General features: G+C 36.9%; 1 protein-coding gene across 1 annotated transcript in view; it reads left to right on the top strand.

The window, feature by feature from the left end:
* Positions 1-7,264: 7,264 nt before the first annotated feature.
* The window catches only part of eef1db (eukaryotic translation elongation factor 1 delta b (guanine nucleotide exchange protein)), a 41,330-nt gene continuing 40,007 nt past the window's right edge, over positions 7,265-8,587 (top strand). The window contains exon 1 of the mRNA XM_028804249.2: positions 7,265-7,385. The gene's annotated coding sequence lies outside the window, so the exon portion shown is untranslated. The remainder of the gene's footprint in view (positions 7,386-8,587) is intronic.

Genomic DNA, 8,587 nt, shown 5'->3' with positions numbered 1-8,587 from the left:
ATGCACGCCAGGTTGTACAGCTGCCCTAACAACTATGATAATTATTAAATATAGCAAAGCAATGTTTGGATATTGAATAAGTTAATTGTAAAAATTGGACTGCATACAAAGTTCTGTTGTTATGAAAAGCTGTGAAATGCACATCTAGAGAGATGTTTACTTTTTAATTAATTTTTGAAGGCCCCTAAGGAAATCAGTGTTTTTCTTGATTTTATTTTTATCCAAGTAGCTTGGCGTTGTGAGTATTAAAAACACAAGATTGAATCCCAGAATGCTTGTTCCATTTTGTAACCCATAGCATGACACAACCAAATTATGGGCTTATTTGTGTGAACTTTAAAATTGTGATGCATTTTAAGGTATATGTTGGTGTTTACTGTGAAAGTTTCTAGAAAGAAAGAAAGAGAACGAACAAACAAACTGACAAAGAGGAGCTGGGTTATTTCATTATGCAAAGATTTTCAGGTTAGAGTGTAGCATTGGTGCGTATTTGTGAGTGTGCCATATGGTAAGTTGGTTTTTGCCATACTGCCCAGTGCTGCTGCATTTGGCTAAAGCCCTCTATGTTCTTGGAATGGAAAGAGTGTGTGCAGTATTCAATTTAATTTAGTAAGTCCTCATTTTTCTTAGGAAAGTTTTTGTTGCCTTCAGCTTCTGTAAATGTTGCTAATAATAGTGGAGCTAACTTATTTAAAAGCATCTAGTAATTCTGAGAGTGTCAGGGGTCTATCCAGTTCCACAGCAGCAAGAGTATCTAACTGTGGCATTTGTAATAAGTCAAAGAACTCATTAAATTGTGTCTTATCTTCTTTAGACTGAGTGGAATATAAGGACTTGTAGTACTCTCCAAATGTGTGGGTTATATTTTTATGTTTATCTCAGTCTATGTTGGTAATTACTGTTATTGCATTGCGGACTTCCTGCTTGTGGATTTGTTGAGCTAAAATCTTATTGGCCTTCTGTCCATGTTCATAATAATGATGTCATGATTTAATGAAGAACTGTTCCGTTTCTTTAGTAGTCAACAAGTTAAATTCTGATTGCCAAACCTGTCTTTCCCTATAAAGTGCCTCATTTAAAGACCTGCCGTATTTTAGATCTATTCTGGTAATTTCGCTGATTAACTCGGATGCCTTCTTGGTTTCCAATTTATTTTTGTGAGAAAAATATGAAATAATGTGTCCTCTTAAAAATACCTTTAGAGTTTCCCAGAGTATACCTGCAGAGACCTCTGGGGATGCATTTGTCTCCACAAAATAATCAATTTGCTTAGATATGAATTCTGTACAGTGCTCATCCTCTAATGACAGGGAGTTAAGACACCAGCTACAAGATGAGTGTTTAGGACATAGTAAGTTAAGCTCCATGATCTGAGGGGCGTGGTCGGAGATAATAATAGCATCATACTTACATGATTTGATATTGGGCAAAAAATTATTGTCTATGAAGAAATAATCAATTCTTGAGTAACAATGATGAACTTATGAGAAGGAATATGCTCTAAGGTTAGGATTTAAAAACCTCACTGGGTCTGATAAATTCTGATCCATTATAAACTGTGTAAATATTTTTGCAGTATTAGATGTTATTGCAGCTGTAGCTGAAGACCTATAAACACAATTAAAGGCTCTGGCCATTATCATTTTATGAGTGTTCACATTGGGAATGGATGCAGATACATTTTGGAAAAAATCTCATCATCCACGTTAGGTGCATATATATTTATTAGAATCACTTCAGTATTAAATAAATTACCAATCACTATGACATATCACCCTTCAGCATCAAATATTATGTCTGATGTTAGTTCTGTGTATTAGTATTCCCACACCCCTAGTTTTCTTTGTATAACCAGAGTGAAAAATGTGGCCAATCCAAGTCCTTTGCAACGAAAGTGGTCCTTTCTTATTATGTGAGTCTCCTGTAAAAATACTATCTTGGCATTTGAACCTGTTCAGTGAGTGAATACCTTCTTTCTCTTTAATTCATGATTGAGATCTTTGACAATGTGCATGATACAGACCAATCTCACTCCTGAATAATGGAGTTAAGATACTCTAAAAAGTTCTAGCCAGAAGGTTTGAGAAAGTGCTTCCTTTTATGATATCACAAGACAAAACTACATTTTTTAAGAGCAGACACTTAGCTTCTAATCTTTGACGTTTGTTTAGTATAATTATTCACCCATTAAATCTAGCACCCCAGAGATCTTACTATCTTTGGATGGAGAAAAAGCATTTGACATGGTTGAATGGGACTACCTATTCACCACATTGCACAAATTTGGGTTTGGCCCAAACATATGCGCATGGATCAAACTACTCTTTACTAGTCCAGATGCCTCAGTTCGTATTAACAACATTATTTCGGACTACTTAAAACTAAAACACGGTACTTGACAAGGATGTCCCTTATCACCATTGCTTTTTGCAGTCGCCATTGAGCCATTGGCTGTTTACTTTCAAAATGTATCAGAGATAAGAGATAATGTATCCAGAGATCAGATTTTCAGAAGATATCTGCACTCAAAATTAATTTGAATATAAACGTGTGCTATTTCCAGTGAACTCTCTAGCACACAACACTTGACTGGACATCTTCCCATTTATCTTAGCATGTCAGTTTAAATATCTAGGAGTAAATATCGCAAGTAAATATAAAGCTCTTTTTCAACAAGATTTTGCTGTCTGCATGGAAAAAATTAAACAAGATGTGAATAGATAGTCCACCATAGACTAGAACTCCCATGATGCCCTGCGGATGTCTGTACCATGGCTCACTTGATGGGTTGCTGCCACCCAGTACAGGGAGACACTCTGCTCACAGCAAGCAGTCACCCATTGTCCTGTCCTTCCAGGTACCCAAGCCCAACTAGTGTGCCCCTGTGTGGTTGCTGGGACACCAGCCTCAGTGTAGCTTCCGCACAGAAAGGGAGTATTGATGCCGCCCCTCTGACCTCCCTTTCCCATGGCCTCCTTGCCAGGCAAAGGAGAGGGATCCATCCTGGCAGGGACGCTGGTTGGTCCCTCACAGGCATCACATGTATCCAGTCTCCTTGCAGTGTTCACCTACTTGTACTTCAACAGGCTCTCCAGTCATCTTTCTGATCATCTTCATGAAGAACTTATGCTGACAGGTCCATTCCCTTTCATGTATCTTTACCGTTTATGCCATCTGTTATTATAGTATATCTGCACTTTATTTAGGTTTATGTTCATAAATCTCCTAACATTCAAACCTGCTTAATCCAGTTTCTTGGGGAATGGGACACCAGGATGGGCAGGCCCCAATAAATATGTTAAAGCCAGCTGGCAGTGGAGGCAGGGAAAACAACTCTAACACATTCTAGAGAAAATAAACCGCTGAGAACCCAGCATTATTATTTTAAATAAAATAAAGCACTGTTTGTGCTACATCTTTAAATCTAATTTTTGGCACCACTTAAAGATTTGTAATATTAGGTAAGTAATAACTGATTTAGAGTTGAATTACTGCCCAGCCACCTTGTGACAGATTGACTAAACATTGTCCCCCCCAGGAGAAGAATTCATTTGGTAGGTCCTGATTGATGAAAAGGCCAGAGGCGTGGCAGGACTTTTTCTTCTACCCTTGACACAAGTAGCTGGTAGGTTTTTATTTTAATTCATTTGTCTATTATCATTTTTGCATATATAAAAAGGACAAATTTCTGGTACATGTTCATCTATTAAGTGTACTTAAGTATTTTGTGATTTATTTATTTAAAGCAATGCTCTTGTTACTTTTTGTGGGATGTGTATTTTGTACAAATGAATGTTCTTGATATTATTACTTTGGTTTGGTTTATTCTTTCCACTTGTGAAAGGAACAATATCAATATGATAATAATATATTTGTACAGTGTTTTTGGGGGGCTTGTGCCTGTCCTTATGTCACTAATTATGTTTCATGTCAGGGTACCCTAGCATAAATAACTGACTATATGAGTGCCGCATGATTGTTGTTTCAACTTTCATAACCATTCATCCATTTTCAAATATATTTTAATTCAGTTCATGGTCAATTTGAGTCAGACATTATCTTGTATTTGATGGCAGCCCATCACAGGGCACATACTCATCATACCCATACTGGGATCATTTTAGAGTCTTCATTTAACCTAACATGCATGTCTTTGGGGTATGGAAGGAAAGCCTGAGAATCTAAAGAAAAACCAACGCAGACACAGATAGAATGTGATGTTTTATTGTGGAACGATGGCTTTATGTAGTTTCACAGATACGTCCTCCACCCCAACTCTTATACTCTCTATCTTTACACTCACTTGGCTGGATCTGATTGCTACTGTGACTCCATGTCCCCCTCTTGCCTAATCTCCAGACCCCAGGTGGAAAGAGAACAATAAGGCAAGTATTAATGAGCTTAATATACCAAAAAACAGAAGCAAAGCAAATGGATGTGACAAATCACCATACAACCTGGATGTTTTAGCTGTTGTCAAAGTCACACCCAGTGTGTGCAGGTGTTCAGTGTGTCTCACATCATGGGTCTTCTGGTCCTAGTTCTTCCCTCTTGTTCTTTTCCACTTGAAGTTGATGACTTTTTAAAGCTTGTCAAGGCCAAGGTGAAGACCTCTAACCCCTCTCTGTCTGGTGTCATTTTAACAGACCATATCAGCAAATGTTCATGAGACGATGTGCAAAGTTATCCAATGTTTTCAGAGCCTCGTTTTTTACACACATAATCAATATGTTTAAAACTTGACTTTTCTTAAAATGTAGGTTTGCCTGCCAATAAACTGCAAAAACAATTTAAAAATTCCTTCTTTACTAACACTTCCTGTTTTATGTGGTTTGAGCAAGCTGTTATTGCAGTGACCAAAATGTCAATTAAAAAAGGAACTAAGAAAAATTAACAATAGTTCATTATTATATCACAATTCTTTATTATGAGCTTATCTTCTAGAATACTTTTAACATCATAAAGAATTTTTAACATCTTAAACTTTTTATATGTTACTTACCTATGTAGTTTGTGGTGATGGCCAAGAAAAATGTTTAATCTCATTCTTTCATAGAAAATGGACATAACAAAGCTTCTGATAGGATGGGCGCCAGTGGTGACAAATACTGAACAACAGCAAACAATACAGAAATGTCCATAAAAAATCGCACTCTATTCTTGTGTTGCATAATCCACGTGGAATAGATGAGGATCTGTCTGATAGAGGCAGATATTTTTAGTAAGATCTGCAGAAAGCATATTACTTCCATCTACTATATGGAAGAATTACTGTGGTGCTTATTTTTAAATTCATTTAGCAAGTCCCATTTCTTTTATTAACCAAATGATAATAAGGTGCATCCATTAGAAAGACCATTGGACTGGATAAACCCGTCCGGGAATGGATTCCCTAGTGAATATGTATATGTGTTAATATGCCCTGAAATGCCTTGCCTACTGCATGAGACTTGGTGGTTGACTCCTGAAGTGTAGTAGTTGATGCCAGGATAGATGCCTGCTCACCACAACCCCAAATCAGACAGATGACATCCCAACAACCTTGGTACCTTCTTTCCACAACCTTGTGATGGACTCTTTTACCCACTCAAAAATTTTTCATGGGAAAAATTCCAAATGTGAATCCAAAGAATGAATTTTAAGACTCATGTTGCAACCTAATTCCTTAAACTTAACTAATGCATTTTTCACAATTTCTTTATAATTTGGATCTTTAATGTTACCTAAACATTTACCAATTACTTTCTTAAATAAAATCCAAGCCTTTCATTCCAGGTCTTTCATTGCTCCATCAAATTCTACATCAGAAATTAGTTTTCTAATATCAGGTCCAGCAAAAATGTCCTCCTTTAATTTAACCTCAAACAAACCCAGAAACAGACTCAGTCTTTTGATAGGGCTTTGACAAGTGCTTCATTAAACCAAGCTTAATTTGAAGAGGTGGTAGCAACACTTTATCTGGTCCTCCAAGATAGGTGTGATGATATTTTTGGCACCAAGCTCTAACTTCTTTCCTAGCTGGCCATTCCTTCTAAACCCAAAGTAAATTATTGGCTCTGCTGCCCCACTCACAGAGTAAATGGGGAATTTTGCATGCCCTGAATGTTAACATAGTAATTAAGATACACAGAATGATCAGCTCCCCACATATAAACCAGTGTTGCTCATTTTAGTTCATTCTCTCAAGATGTTTTTCAGAGATCTAGTAGGTTTCTTTCAAATGCACAGAGTGGGCAACAGGTATTGATGTTTATGTATTACGTTATAAAGAAACTTCTAACCTAACCTTCCAATCTCTGCTGAGTTAACTGTACTTATGCCAGTGCAGTAAAGAAAAGATCCACCTTTACTGAAATGTGCTACAAACTCCTGTTCTCTATTTTGAAATTAAAAGAAAGTTGTGTCTGGATGGCAGTAAGTTTTGATCATTCTATTGAACATTTTCACAATACATGCTACTACCTTCAGCTATAACTCATCAGTGTTCAATTCCAGCTATATCCTGACCTTATTTTCGAACAAACTAACTGGTGAAAAATTGTTAGCTGACAGAAAAAAATGGTTTTCATTTTTTAATTCGGCCCATAAAATATATAAGAATTATTCCATAAAATATATAGGAATGACATGAAATAATCAAAACAATTTTTCAATATATGATACCTGCGATTTAAATTCTGACATTGGTGCAACAAAATCAGAATCTGTTTCTAGATGGTCCCATTATTTGCAAATAAGAACATACTTATTCTGCACACTCTGCTCATGGCAGATTATTAAAAATTAAATAGCACAAGACTAAATAATACATTATGTGGAGTATCACAAATAGGATTTTTAAAAGATTTTAGCCACTCGTCCTGTCGGTATGAGGAATTGTTTAATAATAATAATCATCATAAAAATATGTCTACCTTTCCAACTCTAGTTATAATCCTAATACTTTTTCCATAACACATCGTGTTTTATCGAATTTAAAAATGTCGCAATCGCTAATTATAAATTTACTACGAACCACTCCCACTTATTTTTTACTTCCTTGGCAGAGTAAATAGATGGCGCCTGGTCTCTTTAAATTTAGTGATTCTCCATTTTGGACCGTACCAACCGCTCACTCATCAGAGGGACACAAATTCAATATCACAGTATACGGTTTCGTTTGTCTCTATTTCTTGTGCTTTATTACTCATCACGTATTCTTAATAACTTCCTCTCGTTTCATTAATACTCTTAAAATATTTTCTTACTCAACCGCAGATAAAGCGATGCATTTTCGATTCCCCCCAGCGTGAATGAGAAGCGTCGTCCGGCCCACCTTGTTCTCTTTCCACTTTCCAGGCGGCACGAGGCGGGCTGAGGTCTGAAGACAGGGCAAATATAACGCGGTGAGACGGTGTATTGTGCCTTTATCCATATAACTACAGTTGTGTCTAGTGCTTCCAGGGTGTCTTTGAGCAAAGCTAGGCCGGGAGCGTCACGGTTAGGCCTGGTCTGATTTTGCAGCCGGTGACAGGCAGTATCATGTGGCTAAATAGTAAAGGAGTGAGGGGAAGCACAGTAATGTTGGCAGAAGGTGCCTAGTCACGTCCAAACACTCCGTTCAAGTATTTTGTGTGAAGTTCAACAAGGTGATATCGCTAATCGTACCTGTTATTGGTCCCACTTGAAACAGTCAGCAGACTGTTGCCCTTAAATGCCGTATATTTACTATTTAATTTTTGCGTGTAAAGTCGACTTGACAGTATTACTTTGAAGCGATTCATAGCATTCACATCACCCGTCACACCGTCTTGTGTGTGTACGTACGACCACTTATCTCACTAAGATTCCAGAGTTTCAGATTTTAAGAATTAGGGACTTGAGATAAGTATTAATTTGGAATAAAATTGCCCCTTAATGTAAACCTTTTTCGGGTACTGACGCGATATTTTTGTTTAAATTGTATCTGCCAGTTTGGTACACAAACCTAGTAGTGTTGCCTTTGGCTTTCAGAGCAGCAAAAATTCGTCAGGACTTGATTTTGAAAAATGTAGGAATGCTGCACCAAGCACAAAAGATTGCGCTACAAAATTGTACTGCGGCTGACGGGGAAAAACTGTTGATCTCAAATTTCTTTTGATCCCAGGTTCACTTTGTTGATCGAATACAGTTGAAATCAGGATTCTATAAATAAATAAATGTACTGATCAAAGTTGCTTGAGAAGCATACCAAGCCAGGTGCTTTTCTTGCTGGGTCATCCCAGACATGTTAATTCTTTTTTACAGACAAAGCTTTTCTAGATCTGAATCCACAAGGTCATCTTTAGCATATAGCTGATAACTTGCAAATTGTAGGAAAGAACATTAATATAAAAAGGTAAAGGAGAAAGGTCTGGACAAGAATAATGGAATGTATTCATGGTGCTGAGACTTTGGGTCAGAGTCTTCTTCCTAGATTGTTTCTGCATGCTTTAAACTAAGTTTCTGCATGCTTTAAACTAGATAGACACAAGTCTGTGTAAAGTGCCATTGTCATAATGGTAATCTTATGGTACCCTTTAAAGGATCAGTTCACACTGCTGTATCTCTTAGAACAATATTTATGTAA

Source organism: Erpetoichthys calabaricus, chromosome 6 (assembly GCF_900747795.2).
Source record: "Erpetoichthys calabaricus chromosome 6, fErpCal1.3, whole genome shotgun sequence".
NCBI classification, from domain to species: domain Eukaryota; kingdom Metazoa; phylum Chordata; class Cladistia; order Polypteriformes; family Polypteridae; genus Erpetoichthys; species Erpetoichthys calabaricus.
The sequence above is the reverse complement of the archived record's forward strand: the minus strand, read 5'-3'. Positions and strand labels throughout refer to the sequence as shown.